At 43.2% G+C, this 22,709-nt stretch overlaps 1 non-coding gene across 1 annotated transcript; it reads left to right on the forward strand.

The window, feature by feature from the left end:
- The first annotated feature begins 21,911 nt into the window (after positions 1 to 21,911).
- On the forward strand, positions 21,912 to 22,014 carry LOC118967403 (U6 spliceosomal RNA). Its single transcript, XR_005054390.1, has one exon. It is a non-coding gene; the product is annotated as a U6 spliceosomal RNA (small nuclear RNA).
- The last annotated feature ends 695 nt before the right edge of the window (positions 22,015 to 22,709 follow it).

Here is a 22,709-nt window from a genome sequence, read left to right on the forward strand (position 1 = left end):
TAATGTCTAATAGTTCCAGAAGGACCAAACATTCTTCAAAGTCTAGGCCAACAAAAGAAACCAAAACAACCACAGAAACCACACACACAAAAACTGATAACTGAGGGGACGAATGTTAACCAATCACATGAAGGTGATCGTTTCACAGCACAGCTGTGTATCAGTCATAGCATCTTCCACCTTAAACTTAGAGTGTTGCGTGTCAATTATTATCTCAATAAACTGGTGGGGTGGGGGAGGAAATACAGAAAAAAACCCACTTCTCTGTAAGTCAGGCTCTTTTGAGCTCTGGTAACCCTGTCCAAGAATTGCCTGGCACCCCCACATCAGTGTCCTGTGAAGAAGGTGGCAAGAAACAGCACACAGCCAGAAGTGTTGGGGTATGCACAGATGCAAATGGTTGTGTGCCACCCAAGGCACACAAAGCACTTGCCTGGAGTATCATCAAAGGAGAGGTCCTCTCAGACTTCAAAGTTTGAGTCACCTGGGAACACGACCAACTGTGACATCACTTCCACTCAGGGGAGAAAACTATCAGGCTGCTCACACGGCACACGATAGTTTTGAATAGTGATGAACTATTCTACCAATCAACACCAAGAAAAGATTTTGACTTCATGGGAGGTTAACAGGAGACCACGCACTGTTAAAATAAAAACGCAGCTAGGATGTTGTTTCAGCGATGGCACACGAGTGCCTGGTGTCACATGTCACCTTCCCTGGCAGGCGGGCTTGTCCTCCAGTCTGCTCTGGAGGGTGTCTTACTTTAGCATTTGAGATCAGCTTTAGAAAAAGCTGGACTGAGAAGATTCTTTGAAAAACTATTGCAAAGAAGACAGCCAAGTCAGAGTCTGTAATTTCCACCCACGTTAAGTTATTTGGATAAAGTTCTGTCATAACCAGTCTGATGTCACTAAAAATAAAGTGCCCTTGAAGACACTTCACAGGTTTGACTACCAGTTTGCTAAGAAAAAAGACAGGGATGTTGGGGGTCTCTGCAGCATGCAGCCCAGGATCAGAATCTGTTGGATTTCATTGAAATTTATTGTAGGAGATTTATTGACTCCTGAGATAAATATTGACCAAGTCAAAGTCAAGGTTATGACTTATCTTTGGGAATATAAATCTTGGTATTCTCAGTGACACAAAGTCAATATGTGCTATGCTACATAAATTCCAAACGAAGAGTTTCACTGTTCATCTGTAAATCTTTCCGTTGTTAGTCTTTTAAAATTTACTACTGAAGAAAGATGGGGCTCCTGCTCTGGTAGGAACACCTCCTTGTCCACCACTGTGGAGCTGACCGGGCATGGAATCCCTGACTTGTTCACTGGAAACATAGCCTGAAGGACTATTAACTGGCCTCTCTTGTCACTGATTCCAAGTAAGAAGAATCAAGATTTTCTCATCCTAAGCAAGAGCCAAATGAGCTCATGTAGTTCTCATAATTGCTACATTTTGGGACAAAAGACAGTTATTTTTTAGTACATGCAACAGATGACATCTAGCAAAGTTGAAGGGAAAAAAAGAAAGAACACAGGGTCCTGGGGGCACACGGCAGAGGGCCTGCTTCCCAGGATGCAGTCCTCCTCCACCTTTTGGGTTTTAATCCATCAACAAGCTGTCCTCAGTTCTTTACCAGGAGAGACACAAGCCACAGTGTCTGCACTGGAGTAACGAGGGGCCAGAGTGCACCAATCCTCTCTCTGGAAGAACTGGCAGACATGCAGGAAAATGGGAAAGCCATGGTCTCTGCCCTCAAGGAACTCGCCTCCAGAGAGTCCCAGGAGTGGGCAGGATGCAAGGATTTCTACTACACCCTGGCCAGCAGTTGCTGCCTGATGCCTTAATCTGGGTCCTGTAAGTTTTGGTCCCCATGGTCTGAAGTGGACAAATCTGTTAGTGTGTGTGGTGCCTGGCAGCCATTACAGAATCTCGTGCCAGCTCCCCAGCAGTGATGGCAGTTGCATCTCACCTGCAGCACTCCATCCTCCCTGAGTGGCCTCTTCCCTCAGCATGGCAGCCATAGCATCTGTTACAGTTTAGGGCAGATCATGCCATTCTTCTTTTTAAGCTCCTTTCATGGCTCCTGTCTGCATTAGCTTCTTGGGGCTTCTGTGACTAAGTCCCACAAACTGGGTGTCCTAAAACACTAGAGGTCTGTTGTTCCACAGTTTCAGAGGCTGGAAGTGGAGGTCCATGTCCACGCTCCCTCTGAAGGCTCTAGGGAAGAACCCTTGCCTGCCTCTTCCAGCCTCTGCTGGCTGCCCACAGTCATTGGTCACTCTGATCACTGCCTCTGTGTCACATGATCTTCTTCCCCATGTGTATCTGATTTGTTCTCTCTTCTTCTCAGGACACCAGTGGTTGGATTTAGGGCCCTATGTAACCTCATGCTAATGTGATCACATCTGGAAAGGTATCCCCAAACATGTCATGGGGGTTAGGACTTGGGCACATCTCTTTGGAGGGACACAATTCAACCCGCAGCACCGCTTCACTCAGAATGAAACCTGACTTCCTTCTCTGGCCCCCAAGATCCCCTATCTGTGGCTTCCCACCCCTCCCTCGCTGACACCCTCCCAGGCACTCTCCCACTGGTGACTGCTCCAGGCAGTTCTTGTTTCCTAAGTAGAACCCCACTTCAGGGGTGTGCATAGAGCCTTTCTGTCCACCCCACCTGAGTGCACCTATCACTTCCTACGTTTGTTGGCTGCCCTGGCTCACCACTATCTGCATGATTCCTTTAAATCTGTTTCCTTCATTGTCTCTTATGCACTAGAACAGGGACCTTCCTGCTTTACCTGCAGCTGCTAGAATAGAGTGGACCTCCACCTAGTATTTGCTGAATGAATGAATGAATGAATAGTAAGTTTTCTCCACAGCAGTCCTGAAGAGGGGCCATTCTGAATCTATGTGCATAGCTTTACAAGCAGAAGATATGACTCTAATTGTCAGCCACATTGTCCTGGCCTTTCCGTGCCTTCTCTCATGAATCTACCACATAGAAGAAGTTCAGTCCTTCTGAACCATTATGAATGGCAGATTTTAAGGAAATTTTGGCTGTTCATATACATGTGTTTTTGGGCATTCAATTTTGGTTTTATACACTGGTGAGGAAACAGGTTCAGATTTTTTTGTTGCCCTTATTTCACATTATATGTCTATGAGCTTAGTCCCTTTCTGGAATTTTATTCTTCATTGCAAAGTGACTCAGGATGTATCTACATACTGCACTTCATTCTTGGGCCACCTTGCATTTACTTGGCAGCTATGCAGAGCTGTCTGGATTTGCACCATAGACCCCCATTGCTGGCTCCTTTGTTTTGGGCACATGAAGACAAGTGGCAGCAAGACCTGCTGCCTATACAGTGCTCCTCAGCCCAGAAGAGAATAATGCAAAAAGTAAACAGATTTCACCCTGTGCGCTGCCCCTCCCCTCCATGTAGACAGTACCACCCTCCAGGGGTCGCCAGCCAGCCTTTTCTTTTGCATCCTTATGGTGAGCTTTTCCATCTCTCCAAGCCATCTGTACCAAGGTTGACACACGTTTTCTGCAAAGGGCCAGTTAGTCAATCCTTTGGGCTTTTCGGGCCATATGGTGTGTGTCACAGCTGCAGTCACAGATGATAGGTACATGAGCGGATGAGGCTGTGTTTCAATAAAACTTTATGGATATGGAAATTTGAATTCAGCATAATTCCCATGTGGCATGAAATATTCTTCTTTTGATTTTTTCCTGATCATTAAACATGTAAATGCCATTCTTAACAGGCTGTGTGAACCAGGCGGTGGACAGGTTTGTCCACCTACCTGGGGTGATAAGCATGGCCACCACTCTGGTCATGGTGAGGAACAGTGTGCACGGCCTTGAACTGACAGCACGAGGGGTGTCTGCACCAGCTGTCCAGTGGGTGGTGTCTGCTGGCCCCTCTCAGAGAGGAAAACAGGCGTAGCTTCTGACAGAAACCAGGAGACTGAAGGCCGGCACACTGTCCTCGTGTGGCTTAGAGTCAGCTGTGCTGACACTCCCTCCCACCTGAGGTGTCCAGCCAGTTCCCTCACTGCTGCTTTAGGGAGAGAGATGAAATTTGCTCTCCTTTCCTCTTCTCCCTCTCTCCATTTTACTTCACTTTCCTCTGCTCTCCCTCCCCCAAATCTCTTTTCTAGGCATCCTGTGCCCCTGTCCAGGTAGCACTGGGGCTGTGGGAGTCAGCGTTCTGGCCTCTGCTGTGGCCACAACCTGGGAACAATCTCCCTAGACTGGCTCTTGCTCTGGGGAGACTCTCTGCAGCCCAGCAGCCCCACGGCCCCACCTCGGGCTTCTCCTTACTGCTGGGAGGGGGTCCTCAGCTCCGCATGCCTGGGTGTCCCCAGGAGCCATGTGCGACGCCTCGCTCTCAGGAAGGCTGCCCAGGTCAGCTGTATACGAGGGACCCACTGGGACGCCATAGAGCGAGAACAGGCTGTTCCCCTCAGGTAAGGATGCTCAGGGGGAGGAGTGAGGGAGGGGGTTTCCTCTCACTTGGAGCTGCAGACGACAGAGCCCAGGCTCTGGAAACCAACGCTGCGCTGCGTCTCATTTCTGCCCCAGTAATTGTGTGACTGCGGACGGTCACTTAACCTCTCAGGCCTGAGAGCCTCATCTGTAAAATTAGGGTGATAACCATAGTAGTATATACCTCATGAAGTAGTGAAGATTTAAAAAGTTAATACATGCAAAGCCCCTTGAATAAATGTTAATTAATTTCTTAAATTAATTTGGAATAATTTTAGATTCACAAAAGAGTTGTACACAGTGTACCCACATACCTTTCACTGGCTTTCCCCTAGTTGTTAACATCTTTCATGACTGTGGGACTTGGGTCACAACTAGGAACTTAGCGTGGAAACGAGCCTATTAAGGAAACTGCAGACCACATTTGAATTTGTCCTAATGTCCTTTTTCTGCTCCAGACTCCTTCCAGGACCCCACTTTGCTTGCAGTCTTCAGATGTCCTTAGGCATCTCTAACCTGGGAGAGTTTCCTGGACTTCCCATGTTTTTCAAGACCATCTCCCTGTAAAGAGTGCTGGTCAGGAATTAGTCTTATGTCCGCGAAGTGGAGCTTAGCTGATGTTTTCCGTGAGTAGATTGGGGCTGGGCTTTTATTTTCGGGAGGAATCCCACAGGGGGATGTGTCCCTCTCGTTGCCTCCTGAGGTCCGTGGTGCCAACATTACTTACCGCAGCTGAGGGCACCCTTGATGTCTGGGTGAGGGCGTGGTCTGCCTGGTTTGGGCCCTGGAAACTTACCGGGTTTCCCTTTTCAAGCCCTGTTACAGCAGGTGAGTCACTGAGTCCGCCCGCACTGCAGGGGAGGGCATTAGGCTCCGCCGCCTGGAGGGCGAAGTATCAATATCCCCTCTATTTTTTGGAGTTCTGTAAAGAAGGCTTGTCCCTCTCCTCTGTTTATTTACTTTTAATCCATTCATTTGTGCCAGTACAGATGCATGGGTTGTCCCAGCTGCGGCCAGGGGCCCCCTTCAGGACGGCTCCTATGCCCTTTTGACATGCTCCCACCCTTCTTTTGTTTTCTCAAGAGTGTCTTTATTCTGGGTCCTGTAAAATGCTCCGGGCTCATCTTGAGTTTCCCGTAGGATCACTGGGAGAGTACATGACATAACGGGCTTTTGCTGCCTTGGCCCGGCCAACACGCCTTTTCCCTGGAGGAACTTGTGCCCCATTCCTGTGGCTCTGCCACGTCAATGAGCGCTGCTCATCCTGCGGGCCGCGCTGGGAGAGGCTGCCGTGGGTGGCGGGCGGGCGGGAGTGTGTGGCCCAGTCGGGTCAGCAGGATCTCTCTTTGGGTTGCTCTGTTGATGCGAAGAGGAAGCTTTTCTCTTTCCCTCTGTTGCTAAAATGGGAAGATGCTGGTGACCATCTTCCCTCCTTATGTGAGAACTTGTCAGCAGAGGAAGTCAATACAGTGGGAGGAGAGGTGACCTTGAGAGCCCGAGAGCCCTGCCCACAAGATCTGAGTCTTCTCTGCAGGCCTATCTGATGCTCTCCTAACCCCCACTGCCGGTGCCAGGGCACTCCCACTGCTTTTTAAGCTAGTCAAGCTTTAGACTTACATGAAGTACCAAGTATGAGGACTGCCTCCCTCTGCCAATTCTTCCCTTCATTGAATTTATCCCCCATCTTCTTTGAGTGACACCAAAACACAGTTCTCAATCTTCCCCTTCCTCAATCATTATGCTTATCGAGTCAAATCAAACTTTAAGAGCACTAGAGAAGAATGCTTCTAGTAATTGCCATTGATTTATACTTTATGCAACTATATATTTAGTATATCAGGTTTGTTTAATGAGGAAGAGTTGTAATGAAATTTTTGCATTCACTGAAGTATCCTATAACCCCCTTTAATAACTTAAAAACAATATTACTTAATTCTTATAAATACATGGTAGAACAGGTGCATTCATATATTACAGGTAACAGGTAAAAAGTTATACAAATCAACATCCATAAAGTTATGAAGTTTTGATCCAGTAATCTCACTTGGGATTATAACCTATGCAACTAGTGTGAAAGAGGCAAAGCCATGAGCATAAACATGCTAATTGTAGTGTGATTATTTAATAGAGAAAGAGGGAAAATAATCCAAATGTTTTATAGAAGGGTCTGTTGAAACAGAATAGTAAAACTTTAACTTTTTGAAATATTATGTGATTTCTTTAAACACTCAATTGAAGACACTTTAGCAAGATGAAAAATGTTTGTTATGGAGGCTGCATTAGTCAGGATAGGTTATGTTATTATGCAGTAACAAACAATCTCTAATCTTGATGGCTTCACACAATAAAAGTTCATTTCTTGCCCATGTCACATGCTAACATGGCAAAAGCCAGGCTGTCCTAGGCTTCATTTCAACACAAGCTTCCAGTCACTACAGCTAGGAAAAGGGATATGGCCCATCATGAGCTAGATTTTTAAGCTTCCAAAAGAAAGTCATTTCATTTCTGCTCACATTTCATTCACCAAAGCAAGTCACATGGACACTTCTAACTTCAAGGGGGCAGAAACGTACAATCCTAGCATGTCCTTGGAAGTAAGAAACTCTGGAAATAATTGAACAGCATTGATTACAACTAAAGTGGATAAAAAAAACTAAAGAGAAACAATAACAGAATACATGTTGGAAATAGTAACCTTACAATAGTACACTTTCATTTCTCTCTCCCCAGCCCTCATGCTACTCTTTTCTAAAAATTTGTTTTATTGACATATAATTAATGTACCATAAAAATCCATCATTTTAGAGTGCACAATTCAGTGAATTTTCAGTAATTCAAAAAGTTGTACTATCTTTATCACTGTCTAGTTCCTCAGCATTTTAAACATCTTAAAAAGAACCCTCATAAGCATTAGCAATCAGTCTCCATTTCTCTGTACTCCCAATCATGGCAACAACTACTTATCTACTTTGTATCTCTATGGTTTTACCTATTCTTGGACATTTCATATAAATGGGATCATACAATATGTGGTCTTCTGTGGCTTTCATTTAGCATGTTCTTTTCAAGGTTCATCTATGTCGTACCATGCATCAATACTTCAGTATTTTTGTGGCCAAATGCTATTGCATTTTATGAACAGACCACAATTAGCTTTTCTACTTATCAATCAATGGACATTTGGGTTTTATATATTTTTTAGCTATTATAAATAATGCTGCTATGAATATTCATGTGCAAGACTGTGTGTGGATACAAATTTTCATTTTTCTTGGGTTTATATGCAGGAGTGGAATGGCTGAATCATTTGGAACTTCTATGTTTAACTTTTGAAGGAACAGCCAAGCTGTTTTCCAAAGAAGCTGTACCATTTTACATTCCCACAAGCAATGTATGAGAGGGTTCCAATTTCTCTACAGCCCTGAAAACACTGGTTATTTTCCATTTTTTAATTAAAGGCCATCCTAGTGAGTATAAAGTAGTACCTCATTGTTGTTTTGATTTGTATTTCCCTAATTAATAATGATGAGTATCTTCTCATGTGCTTATTTTCCATTTATGTATCTTTTTTGGAGAACTGTCTATCAAGTCCTTTTCCCATTTTAAATTATTTTGTTTTTATTATTTTTGTTGGGTTTTAGGAGCTCTTTATATATTCTGAGCTGTCTTTCTCTAGTTTGGGTATCAAGATATTAACTGTCTCACGGAATGGCTTGGGAAGTATTTCCTCTTTTCAATTTTTTTCCCTCTGGATTTTAAAGTATTATAGTTAGTTCATCTTTAAATGTTCAGTAAAATTCACCAGGGAATCCATCTGGTCCTGGACATTTCTTTGTGAGAAGTGTTCTGAATACTAATACAATCTGTTTATTTTTATGAGTCTATTGGATTTTCTGTTTCTTCTTGAGTCATTTTTGGCGGTTTGTGTCTTCTAGAAATTTGTCCATTTCATCTAGGATGTCCAAAATCAGTTTATCTATTTTGTTGATATATTTTAAAAAGCAACTTTTAAAAATTTCTCTATTGTTTTTCTATCCTGTATTTCATTTATTTCTGCCCTAACCATCATTACTTTCTTGTTTCTACTTGCTTTGGGTTTAGTTGCACTTAATTTTTCCATTTCATAAGGTGAAAGCCTTGGTTATTGACTTGAGATCTTTCTTCTTAATAGTATAGGTGTTTTAGCTGGGAATTTCCGTATAGGCACTGCCTTAGCTGTGTCACATACATTTTGATGTGTCGTTTTCATTTTATTTCCTCTCAAAATATTATCTAATATCCCTTGTGACTTCTTCTTTGACTCACTAATTATGTAGGGGTGTGTTGTTTATTTTCTGCCTATTAGTGAATTTATCAAATTTTCATCTGCTATTCACTTCTAATTGCATTCTATTTTACTCAGAGAACATACTACAGATGATTTCAATCCTCTGAATTCAATTTAGATTTATTTTATAGCCTAATATGTAGCCTACACTGGAGGATGTTCCACCAGCACCTGAGAGAATGTGTATGTGGGGTGGACCATTCAGTAGGTGTCTGTTAGTTATGGTTGCTTTAGATGTAGCTCAAACTACATCTTTGTTCCTCTTTCTGTAACCTTCTTTTTCTCCTGACTGCCCTTAAGATTTTTTTCTGTATCATTGGTTTTGAGCAATTTGAATGGGATATACTTTGGCTTAGTCATTTTTCATGTTTCTTGTAGCTGAAGTTAATTGAGCTTCTGGGATCTATGGTTTTACAGATACATTGAATTTGGAAAACCTTTAGCCACTCTCTTTCCTTTTTGGGGGACTTCAAGGATATCTACATTAGGCTGCTTGGAATCTTCTCTATGCACTGAAGTGCCATTCATCCTTTTTTCTTATTCCTTTTTTTTATGTGATTCATTTTGGAAAATTGTATTTCTGCATCTTCAAATTCACTATTTTCTTCTACAGGGCCTAGTATGCCATTAATTTCATCCAGGGTGCCATTTGTTTCAGATATTCCAGCTCAGATTGGGTCTTTAAAAATACCTGTCATGTTTCTATTTAACTTTTTGTACATATGGGATAAAACTATAATAGCTTTAAGTGTTTGTCTGCTAATTCTAACATATGTGTGTGTTCCAGATTAGTTCCCATTGGCTGTTTTCTCATTATGGGCTGTATTTTCCAGCATCTTTGAATGCCTGAAAATCTTGTTTAGAATGCAGCCATTGTGGATTTTACCTTGCTGGGGAATGGGTATTTTTGTATTCTCATAAATATTCTTCAACTTCCTTCTGTGAAGAAGTTCAGCTATTTGAAAACCAAAATTTTTAAAACCACTTGGTTCCTTTGGTTCTTGTTCCCAAGATTAAGGCCAGACCACGGCAGTCTTTAATTAGGGGCTGTTTTTTCCATACCGCTAGGGCAAGATGCTCTGGCATGCTCTGCTCAATGCCTCATGAACTTTGAGGTTTCCAATCTGGCTTGTGGGAGCAGGTGCTGTCCCTGTCCCACGTGAGTGCCAGGGGTATTCCCTGCCGTCACTTACAGGGCCCTTACCCCGGCCTCCGGTGATCTCCTCACGGCCACTCACTGAGCAGTACCTGGGCCTTACCCCAGTGGGACCCCTGCTGCTCTCTCTCTGGCCCGTCCCCACACTGTTTCCTGAGCTTTGACCTCTCAGCTCAGCCGGGTGCCCAGGTCACTCCCTGTGTGCTGCAATTTTAGGGCTCATCTGGTTTGTCTCCTGTCTCTTGGTGATATCTGTCCTTTGTTAAGTGTTGCCAGTATCCTGACAACTGTTATTTCTTAAACTTTGTGTTTTCTTTTTCAGTCAGGAGGATAGCTATGATATCTGTTACTTCCTATTGGCTAGAAGTGGAATCTCTAGCATTGTTTTCACATATTTTACATATTATGCTTTCACTTAAGATTTTTTTTTGAATAGCTGTTGCTGGAAACCAAAGTGTGAAACACTTCAGAGGCCTATCTTTATTGTATATATTCCACACCAGAAAACTCAGGGGCACTATCTTTGGCTGTCAAACTCTAATTTATCCTCAATACTTTCTCTTTTAGAAACACTTCCTACATGGAGTCTTCTTGCAAATGCCTGCACTGCCCTCAAATTAATCATCCACCTTTGTGTCATCTTTTCATCTTATTTTAATATCTTATGCATATTTGTTATTGCCTGTATCATAATTACTTTAAAACCTTATCCCTCTCTACTTGACTGCAAGCTCCATGAGGCTATATTAGTGCTATATGAATCTCTTAAACTCAATCACCTTGTCCTGCCAGTGGGGATGTCTCCAATTCAGGAAGCATCCGTGTTAAAGATGCCCTGCCCAGCTTGCCTGGTTATTTCTTCTTTAGGGGCAGCTTGCTAGTGCTGCCATAACAAGGTGCTCAAGGTGTAGCTTAAGCTACAGAAATTTAATGTCTCACAGCCTGGAGGCTAGAAGTCCAAGATCAAGGTGTCAACAGGGTTGGTTCCTTCTGAGGGCTGTGAGGAAAAATCTGTCCCATACCCCTCCCTTACCATCTGGTGGTCTGCTGGCCACCTTTGATGCTCTTGGCGATGTCCATCTTCATGTTCACATGGCATTCTACATGTGCATGTCACTCTATCTCTACATGTCCCCTTTTTATGAGGAAGTCATCTTGGATTAGTCCCAACTTAATGACCCTGGTTTAACTTGACAATATCTGTAAACCTTGTTTCCAAATAAGATATGGGGGGTTAGGATTCCATCTTTTGGGGGGATCCAGTTCATCTCAGACCAGACAGCCATAGCTTGGTATGGAGAACAAGTGGAAATAGATGTTTCTCTCCTGTACTGATCTTGCCCATTACTGGCTCCAGAAGGTTCAGTAAAATGTGAGTATGGGAGATAACCAGCCTGGTTTAGGGTGTCTGTGCGGTCCACATCCTTTCTTCTGCAGGGACAGGCTCTCTGAATATCACAGGCAGATGTCTCCTGGGCCAGAGTTGATTCCTGGGAAAAAATAACAGAATGTTTGTGTTGAAAAATCAGAACTAGGCTGGAGAGAATCTGGTCAGTCTCTGAACAGAGGTCAGTGAACTTGCAACCTCAGGGATTGTCCTTTTTGGCTAAAGTGGGTGCTGGGTGAGAGTGGAGAGAGAAAGAAGACCTGAATTTCATCTCCTGTTCTCCATTTCCTACTTCCACTTCCATCTGAAAGCTGCCTGTGTGTCCTTTCTCTGGATTTGCTCAGGTAGCCTAACATCATACCAGGAGTTCTATTTTTCTTGCCAAAAGTCATGTGAGTTTATTTTACAACTGAAAGGCTTGACTGACACTCAGAGGGAGAAAGCGGGGGAGTTAAGGAGCCTGAGGGTGATGTATCCTGGGCAGTGGGCACCTGCTCAGAGGCTATTCCCATGGGGAGAATGGTTCCTTGTCCCTCTAACAACCCAAACAAACAGGGTGCCTTTCCACAGAACTCTTCCCAATAGTTTCTCCAGGTCAGTTCCAGTGACTAAGAAGAGGTGAAGCTTTATTTACCATCATGTCCCCACTGAAGCCATGCTCAAATAAGCTGTGAAAACCTCTAGACCTTAGTCATCAGTTGAGGCAAATTATAAACTTCTAAACATGTGGCTTCTCAGAGATACCACATTTCCCTCATAATGAGCCTGCAGTTTGTGGCAAAGAATGACTTAAGAACAAGTGAACTCACAGTCTAAAAGGAGAATTTTCATCACTATCAATTACTTTCTGACTGACCAAGCTACTATTTCAGTAAGAAAAAGAGCCAAGGTACAGAGAGAAAACCTAGAAATAAATAAACCTGCACAATGGCAAGGCTTTGCATTGCCAAAGTCAGAAGAGCAAGTTCCTGGAAAGAAACCTCATTCACTCCTTCCCCTTTTGTAGTGATTTTGTTATCATTGCAGTCAATCCAAAGGATAGCCACTGGACCATGATGGCAGGGGCTGGGCTGCACTGGGCTGGGAGGAAACCAATACTGTCCCTCAACAGAGGAGGTCAGAGTTGAAGGGAAAATGCTAGTGGCAAGTCTTCCTAAAGAAGTAGGTAAATATTGGATCATGCACCCAAAGAGAGGGTCAATTGATTCTGCCTGCAAGAGTCACAGAAGAGGTGGCTTCGAGGTTCTTGTTGCAGGATGTGTGAGAGTTGCCATACAAAGCAGGAGGGGAAAACATGGCATATCAGAGACAACATGGAGTGTTGAGGAGTAAGTTGAGTTCAGTTAGTAACCAGTGACTAAGCTTGGTCAGAACATTCTGGCTGGCAATGGTGGGAAGAGGAAATGCCACATATGGTTTTTAAGTAGTGGTTGATATAACTGGGTCTAGGATATATAAAATAATTCTGGCAGCAATGTTGATGATGAATTTGGAGGACACAGGATGCCAGGAGTCCTGATAGTAGGCTGTTGCAGGAACCCAGGTAAGGTATTAGAGAGATGACTTTGAGGGTTGGTGTGGGGTAAATGGCAGAATTCCTAGAATCTCCTGCCTAGCCTTAGTTCATTTACATATCAATAGGTGTTTACCACTGCAGAGCCTCCTGTGGATCTGGGGCAAGAGTAGAGAGAAAATGGCCATTCTCTCTTCCCCTCCATTCCTGCTATGTCATTAGTCTAGCATTTGCCAGTCACCAAGGACCCACTCATTGAGTTCCTGCCAGAAGGGGCAGGTGAGGGAAAGAGAACATGAGCTGAAGCCAGAGGAGTCAGATGGAGCCGGGTCTGGCTACCCACCTCGAGTGACTGTAGGAAATAAAAGCCTTTCTTCCAACTTTTCCTTTCCCTTGACTTATTTCAGTTTCACCGGCTTCATAGGGGGACTCGTCCCAGGCTGGGAACACCCTTCCCCTGGGAGCTACAAAAGGTCTTGACTTCCTTCTGGTTTCCTAAAGATAAGAAGAATTTCAGCAAGTTTCCTTTTTTAATTGTTTGCCCTACTGTTGCTTCATATTGTTACTAGTGAAATTCTTAGAGGCAGCAGCAGAAGGCATGTTGCAGATGGCAGAGATTTTTCACAGCTTTTATGGTGGATAACAATATACTTGACATTTTTCTCATTAAATGTGAGCATTGCTGTATGATTAAACATGCTAGGCAACTGTGGTCTAAAATTACAAATGTGAAAAGCAACAGCTCAAATGTTTCCATCAATAAATATACAGGAGACAGGCAACATGAAACAACTCCTTTATATGCTCTTTTTCAGGAAGACAGGAATCAACACTGGGGACATTTGGGGCAGCAGTTCTGCCTTCATTCGCAGGAAAGCAAAGGGAACTGCAGTCCCAGACTGCTAATTACCCCTGGGTTCCATTAGGAAATCTCAAGACTGAGGTACCACACTGCTGAGGAGGGAATGGAAGTTTTTATTGTGGCAATTAGGGAATTTCCAAAGGGAGCCATGGAGGGGTAAAATTCCACTTGGCAACCCAGACATAATGGAGACCGTGTAAGGCCAATAGACAGGTCCAGTGACCAGCAAGCAGTAAATAGATGTGTCTTCTTGCCAGAAGCAAGGCTGATCAGTGTGCATGCTCATCAGATCAGTGAGGCCCTAGGAAGGGAAGAGAGGTAAGGGGGGTAGAATTTGTTCACCAAAGTCCACCCTGAATTTCCAACCATTCTGTATTTTACAAGTTCTTGTGATGATTGAATTTAATATCCTATGTTATGTACCCAGAATTCACCTAAGCTGGCCTGAGGTAGATGTTCAGGTTCCTTCCTTCTGTGCCATCTGAGGATACCTCTCTTTGGTGCCCTTTAGACCCTGCTAACAGCTTTGCTAAGATTCACCTCTGCTCAGCATCAGGGGACTCAAACTCAGAGGAGGAAAAGACACTTGACCTTGAAATCCCAGATGTGATTGACAGGGAAACCACCTGGTTTTGGGACCCTAGCATGGCTGCCATTCCCAAGACATGTGTGGCAGAAACATAGAGGAAGATGAGGCAGAAATGAGTGTTTTGCCACTTTCATACTCGCCTGCCTTTCATCTGTTCTTTACACAGCCTCAGAATGGTCCTGTTGAAATGTGAGTTATAGCATGTGTCTCTCCACTAAAAGCTCTCTGATGACATCCCTGCATATTGAATGGAAACCAAAGTCCTTACAACGGCCCATAACTCCCTGATCTCACACCCTCTTGACTTCTCTGAATTTGTCTCCCTATTGCCATGTCATGACTGCACTAGGCAGGCTCTGCCCTGCAGCTTCTGCTCTTCTCTTCCCTCACCCTCTGATTTCTCCCCACTTTGCCTTTGGGTTGTTAGTCAAATGCCACCTTCTCCATGACCTTTCCTGTCCCTGTTTCCTACTTAATTTTTTCACCACAGCACTTAACATGAGCTAACATACCCTATCATTTATTTCTGTATCTTTTTCATTTTGTTTTTGTAATTTCTTCTGCCTTGAAAATAAACTACTTGATTTTTTACTTTTTCACCCATTTTTATTACTGTATCCCCCATATTCTTGGCATAGTCAGCAACCCAAAATATTAGATTTGTATGAATCAATGTTCTGAGAGGGAAGAGGCTGTCAGTCCTGACCTATGCTAGTCCATCTGGCTGCAGATAGTAAAGACCTTAAGCCTAATTGCAGTCAAACTAGTGGGGGGGGGGGCTGTTATCTGCGCTCCATACTTGTGGTACACTGTCTCTTTTATAGCAAGAAGTAGTCCACAGGCAAAAGTAATGGGAGCTATTTACTGAGAAATTATAATGGTAATCATTGTATTAATAAGGTGTCAGGACACTAACAATTCAATGTGTATTCATGGGCAAGGGTTGGGAATAAATGAAAGAGATGTAAGGTCTGTCAAGAGATCTTTGAGTACACAATTATGGAAACGAAAACATGCAGAGTTAAAAATGGCAATGCCACAGAAGCAAGACCCCTCCCCCCCCAAAAAAACAGCCTTGCTATTGGACAAGAAATTCTTGGACATCATTAACAAAAAGTATGAAAATGGAACTAATTGGTAGGAATCCAGTGAAACCAGTATTGAAGCAGTTATTCCCTCTGCATGGAGTGTGTGTAGTGTTAGTATCTGAATGTGTGTGAAGGAAATTTCACAGTTATTTACCCAGCACACAGGAAAGGAGGCAGCACAAAGACAAGGACTGAGTCCGTCTCTTGACTGCTATGTTTCCATTGTCACGTCCTGGCATGTTCTGGAGAGTCAATATTTATAGCAAGAGTACATGTTAAACATTAGACTTTATCTGTGATGTAAAAACTCTCAGTAAACTAAGAGTAGAGGGATTTTCTCAACTTGATAAAGAGCATCCACAAAAAACTTATACCTAACTTCATATTAATAGTGAGATACTTGAAACTTCCTCAGATGAGTTACAAAACAAGGTTTTCTCCTCTCACCATTGCTTTCCAACATTGTACTGGGTGTCTTAGCCAATGCAATTGACAAGAAAAGGAAATATGATGTATACAGATGGGAAGGAACACATAAAGCTGTCTTTGTTCACAGATGACACGATTGTTTACGTAGAAAATCTGAAAGAATCAACAAGCAGCTCCTGGAACTAATAACCAGTCATAGCAAGGTTGCAGAATACAAGGTTAATATACAAAAATCAGTTGTTTTCCTATGTACCAACAGTGAATAAGTGGAATTTGAAATATCATTTACATTAGCACCCCAAAACTGAAATACTTAGGTGTAAATCTAACAAAATATATACAAGATCTCTATGGGGAAAGGTATAAAATTCTGCTGAACAAAATAAATGGAGAGATATTTATGGTCTTGGGTAAAAAGATTCACTATTGTTAAGGTGTCAATTCTTCCCAACTGGATGTACAGATTTAATGCAGTCTCATAAAACTCCCAGCATGTTATTTTGTGCACACCAGAAAACTGATTCTAAAGTTTATACAGAGAGGTAAAAGATCCAGAAATGCCAACGTAATATTGAAAAAGAAAGAGGAATGACATTACCCAATATCAGGACTTCCTCTGAAGCTGCAGCAATCAAGACAGTGTGGTATTGACAAAAGACTAGACAAACAGGTGAATGGAGCAGAATAGAGAGCCCAGAAATAGACCCATAGAAACGTGATCGACTGATCTTTGACAGAGGAGCCACAGCAAGGCGACAGGGAAAAGATCGTCTCTTCAACAAATGGTGCTGAAACGACTGGACACCCACATGCCAAAAAATGAATCTAGACACAAACATACCTTTCACAAAAATTAACTTGAATTGGATGACAGACCTAAATGAAAAATGGAAAACTGTAAAACTCCTAAAAGATAACATAGAAGAAAATCTGGATGACCTTGGGTGTGACAATGATTTTAGTCACAATGCCAAAGGCATTATCCATGAAAGACATCACTGATGAACTAGACTCCATTAAAATGAAGAATGTCTGCTCTGTGATAGACAACTCTATGAAGCCAAGAAAAAGAGAAGACAAGCCACAGTCTGAGACAAAATATTTTCAAAAGACACTGTCACTTGATAAAGGACTGCTATCCAAAATATGCAAAGAACTCTTAAAACTCAACAATAAGAAAACAAACAACTCGATTAAAAAATAGACTAAAAGCCTTAACAGACAATTCACCGAAAGCAAATGAAAAGATGTTCCACATAATATATCATGAGGGAAAGGCAACAATGATGAGACACACTGAACACCTATTAAAATGGCCAAAATCTGGAACTTTGACAACACCAAAGGCTGGTGTGAAGATGTGGAACAACAGGGACTCTCACACTGCTGGTGGAATGAAAAATGGTACAGATACTTTGGAAGGCAGTTTGAGAGTTTCTCACAAAAGTAAACATATTCTTGTTATATGATCATGCAATTGTGCTCCTTGGTATTTACCCAAAGGAGTTATGTCCACATGAAAACCTGCACATGGATGTTTATAGCAGTTTTGTTTATAACTGCCAAAACTTGGAAGCAACAGAGATAGCCTTTAATAGTTGAATAGACAAATAAACTCTGGTCCATTCAGGCAATGTAATATTATTCAGCTCTGCAAAGAAATAAGCTATGAAGGCATGAAAAGACATGGAGTCACTTTAAGTGTATATTACTAAGTGAAAGACGTCAATCTGGAAAGACGACATACTGTATGATTTCAACTATATTCTGGTAAAGGCGAAACTATGGAGAGAGTGGAAACAAAATTCAGGGGTTGCCAGGGGATGAATAGGTGGAGCACAGAGGACCTTTAGGGCAGTGAAAATGCTCTGTATGATGCCATAATGATGGAGTCATGTCATTACACACTTGCCAATCCCATAGAATGTGCAGCACCAAGATGGCACCATATTGCAAACTAGGGACTTGTTCAGTGACGTGTCCATTCTTACTGTGCCTTTGAAGAAGACAAAGGAGAGGCATGTAATAGGATTACTTCATGTCCCCCTTTCAAGCAGGACAGAGAAGACAGAGATGGGATTTATCTTGCCAGGTAGAAGAAAGGTCAGAGCTGATTTCTTCTGGAAGTAAGAAGAGGGTTTGGCATTCCTTCCAAAGATATTGGGTAGTAAAGAAATAAGCCAAGACAGAGCCTATCAGAGAGAACCAAGTCCAAAATATGGAGGTAGGGCCAGGTTAATGCTAAATTCCAAGAGGCCCATGTATATGTCAAGGTCCAGGCGAGGGAGCTCAGAGGTCACATAGAGGTAAAGACAAAGAGAACACAGTTTAGGACAGAAAGGAGATGGACGGAGGGGGCTGGTTCTGAGGCTTCACCCAGAATGTCATTTCCTCGGGACCACTCACTGGTTTGGGCAGGTGTCAGAATCACATGACAATGTGGATGAACCTGGAGGACATTATGTTGAATGAAATAAGGCAGGCACAGGAGGACAGACACTGCGTGAGCCTGCTTACACGAGGAATGTAAAATAGTCAGTCATCAAAACAGAGAGCAGAACGGTGGCTGCCAGTGGCTGGTGGGGTTGCTGGTTGCTGTTTCAAGTCTCCATCAGGCAGGATGAGTAGGTTGTAGAGCTCTGCCCCACAGCGTTGTGCCTGTAGTCAACAATGTTTGTGTTAACGCACTTAAAGATGCATTAAGAGGGTTGAGCTCCTCTTAAGTGTTCTTAGCACTATGATAATTTAAAAAAAAGAATCGTTTAAAAGATCAGGGACAAGGCTTTCAAGGAAAGAAGATGGCAAAGCAGCCTAAGGAACTGTAGTGAGCTCAGACTTAAATAGCACAGGGAGTGTGAGAGAAGCATGAATTGATAAGAGCAGCATCCAGAGGTTTCAGTCTAATGTGTGCTTACGGCTACAGTAATTCCTAAGGTGACAGAGGAGCTCTAAGAACGGGCTGGAGGAGGCTGTGCCCATGGCTGTGGAGACGTTATGATGGAGGTAGAGGTACACAGACGGAAAAACCAAACAGTAACATTAATGACAGTAACCAGCTCTTGGGTCCCACCGCATGCAGATGGCAGAGTGTTAGCAGGGAGCCAGATGGAAGTTTTGTTTCACCTGCGTGGAATCTCCCATTACAAATAGGAACCAAAACTTAAAACTCTGCATACTTCTTCTTTAAAAACTTGCAATTCTGGTGTCTCTTTCAATACTAGAAAATTTGATGACAGTGGGCCCTCATTCCTGGTGCTGAATTCTGAGCAGGTGCAAACATCACGTGGACATCTTGCTCTATTCCTTAGTCTCCCTCTGTCACCTCTGCCTGGCTGCTGGGATATTTGAGCCTGTGACCCTGACGGAACCGCTCCTCACATGGAACAGGGGCTGAGGAAGCTTGTAGATGACAACAGTGAGCTATATGGAGCATCTAGAAGGAATGTGAAACACCTCATTGGTGTATGAGGCTGAAAATGAGCTACATTAAGAATTCTGGAAACACTGAGGGAGGAAGAGAGAGCTGGGAGAGAAACTCTATAGACAAGCTGGACAGGTGTCCTGGGCTGCAGGGTGAATTCCTGCCATGGTAATTCACAGAATCTTAATTAGCTTCATAGGATAATTCTAGGTATGGTTTCTAGGACTATGGCAGAGATTCTATCCCCAAACCCCAACCTTCTTCTCACCTTTTCTCCTAATGATATGGATGAAGATGAGTAAGTTAAGATGATCAAAATACATGGAGCAGCACGTGGGGGAGGGCAATCCAGCCACGCAAAGGGAGTTCCTTTTAGTGTGTTGAGTCCATGCAGGCTGGGTGGGCACAGCTATGGGAAAAGAAATAGAAGGTTTAGAGCACAGCAGGTCACTAAGAAGTAATAACACAGCTGCCGAAAATGAAAATCTGATCGTTACCTGCCTGATTAAAACCACAATATCTAGAATAGGGAAAAAAAAAACAAAACTCCAGGCCACTGGGGACATAATCCAACCATAGACAGGCCTTCCTTTCAAACACTTTTATTCTGCATCGTATCCCAATTTGTTATCATGGAAAAGTTTGAACCCACAGAAAAGCTGACATTTACTATAATGAACATTTGTATATGCACCACCCAGATTCAACAGTTTGTAACAATTTGTCACATTTCCCTTATCCATTTGTGTGTCCATTTGTCTCTTCTGTCTACATATTTCTATTTTACCTAAATGATTTATCATATATCTCTGTACATGTATCTATTTCATCTATATATCTATATTTAATTTAAATTATTCATCTGCTCATCTGTGTGAGAATACATGTCTATGTGTGTACACATTTTTCCTTGAACCATTTGAAAGTAGCTTTTGCAGACATCAAGGCACATGTCAGCCTGCATTTTCTAAGAACAAGGCCCGTCTCCTGCAGGACCACCTTGCTTCCCAGATACAGAAGAAAATTGGCAATAATTCCTAAATACAACCTAGCATCGAGTCCACAGGAAAATTTGCCCAATTGTCTCTCAAATGTGTTTTATAGCAATTTTGACCCATTCTTCTATGGGAACTAAATCTGCTTTCTGTTTGTCTGCTTGGTTTTCTTGCTACCCATGTGGGAGATGAACTGGGTCGCTTTGGTTTCAGCCAGTGAGGAGGCGATGTGGGGGAAAGAGCAAGTTTTGAGGAGGGAAGAATGGGTTTTGTCTTATAAACTTTGGTTTTGGGTCTAGAGCTCAGAGGACAGGTCTGTGCTAAGACACACTGTTGGGAACTATCAGACTGCAGGTGGTAACTAAAGTGGTGGGAGTACAAGAGATCATCTAGGGACATTGCCATTATTACCGTCACCATCATCATCATTTATTGAGACGCTGCAGCCTGCTTGGCATTGCACTAAGTGCTTTTTATCACGAGCTCATTTTCTTACCGCAATCTTGTGCTGTAGGTATTATCTTCATTTTTCTGAGAAGGAAATAGTCTTGGAGTGGTTCAGTGACTGCCTAAGCTCCTACTGCTAGGACGTTAGGGCAGAGAGCTGGTTCCAAGGTGCCTGTCCATGACCACTGTGCCATCCGCTCCCTGCACGGAGGCGGGACAGGAGGTCACGCTCAGAATCCTGGCTCAGTCAGGGAGGATCTACTGAAGGCACCTGCGGAGGGATGGCCACAGGAAATCCAGAAGGGAATAGTCCTGGGAAACCAAGGCAGAGGCCAGGGCACACATACACACATTTATTCCTGGATTCCCTCTGCAGATATTGTGGGACCCATCTGGTGGGGGTGGTCTGAACAACATGCAAAGTCTGTGGTTGCTGCTGCGGCAGGGGTGAGAGGGAGCTCACCCCTGCAGGGGAGGCAGTGTGATGGGCAATGAGCCCCTGCGGTGACCATGGATTCTGCTAAAGGTGCAGGCTCCATTCTGTAGGTGTGGGGGTGCTGGAGCCTGTGCAAAAGCTGACAACAGAAGGAGCCCTGGTGACCAGATCGCCTGGGGTGTCTGGGGAGGATGCGAGAACAGGGAGGGAAACTGTGGGTGCTTTGCTTTGGGGAGGACTGAGCTCCCTTGGTCTGTCTGCCATCTGGCAGAAACTCCAGAACTCTGTCTGCTCTGCCCTGTGCCCAGGGGGAAGAGGGCCCAGGTGGAGACCTGCTTCCACACAGTCTCCCTCCCCTCTGGGAGACAGCCATCAATCACTCCATTGCTGGGCTGCCTCTGGGCCCCTGTCCCCTCAGCTGGCAGTGGCTTCTGCCCCAGGGACACTTTTTTCAGGACAGGAGAGGGAGGCATCCTCTGTTCCCACCTTCTCACAGCTACCCTAGGACAGCCCTCCTCACACTTGTTTACCCTTAAAACGAATTCTGGAAAACTATGTATCCCCCTTATGTGCATTTTTAAGTTGACATCTAAAATTTTTCATTACAAGTTTAAGTAGTTGCAAGAATGTAATTCATATCGATATGTGAACACTGACATTTTAAATCATAAATGCTTCATTACTCTTTAAAAATGTAACAATGGAATATAAATACTCAAATGATTCGATACTCACCATTCTTGGTTAAAAAGCAAACAAAACAGTACTTGCTTCAGCAGCACATTTACTAAAATAAGAACAATACAGAGATTAGCATGACTCTGCCTAGGCCTAACATGCAAATTTGAGAAGAGTGACCTATTTTAAAAAAATAATAAACAACAAACAAATAAAAAGCAAACAAGGTCCCCATACCTTCTTTAATATTCAGAATGTTTGTAATTGAAATTTAACTTCAAAAAAATTTGACTAACCATAAAATGTTCAAAAAATCCTTCTGGATTGAGTTATCCTTGTAGCTATTATTAGTACATACTTGACCAAGTCTCATAAATTTCAGATATTGACCAATAGGTATTAAATATAAATGTGAACTGTGATGGCAAAGATAGCCCTTGTTTTGGATGGATTTGGAGTGTTTATTGTCTGGATCAAAGCAGGGTTCCTGTCATTAGAATTCTGAGTTGCCCCTAAGGTGGTGCTCAGAGGATCTGGCAGCTGGGCCCCAGGTACTTCTCTTTTGCAAGGTGGGTAGAGGGTAGAGGGGAAAGATGGTTAACAAAAGGCATTGACTTAAGGCCCTTCATTGGCTCAGGGAGACTGGGAGGAGATGGAAGGCGTTCAGAGAGGGCTGCTGGAGTTGGAAATTGACTCCCTTAAAGGAACTGTCCTCGGGTCCCTGGAAGGGCCCCATAGAGCCCCACAGAGCGCTCAGCCACAGAGAGAGGGAAGCTGGGTTATGGCTGAGAGCACTGAGGGGGATTGTTACGGGACCGATAACACACTGAGCTCTTTGGACTTGCTGCTGTTTGATGCTATTAGATCGATCTACAAAATGGTA

Source organism: Manis javanica, chromosome 6 (genome assembly GCF_040802235.1).
Source record: "Manis javanica isolate MJ-LG chromosome 6, MJ_LKY, whole genome shotgun sequence".
Taxonomy (NCBI): Eukaryota; Metazoa; Chordata; class Mammalia; order Pholidota; family Manidae; genus Manis; species Manis javanica.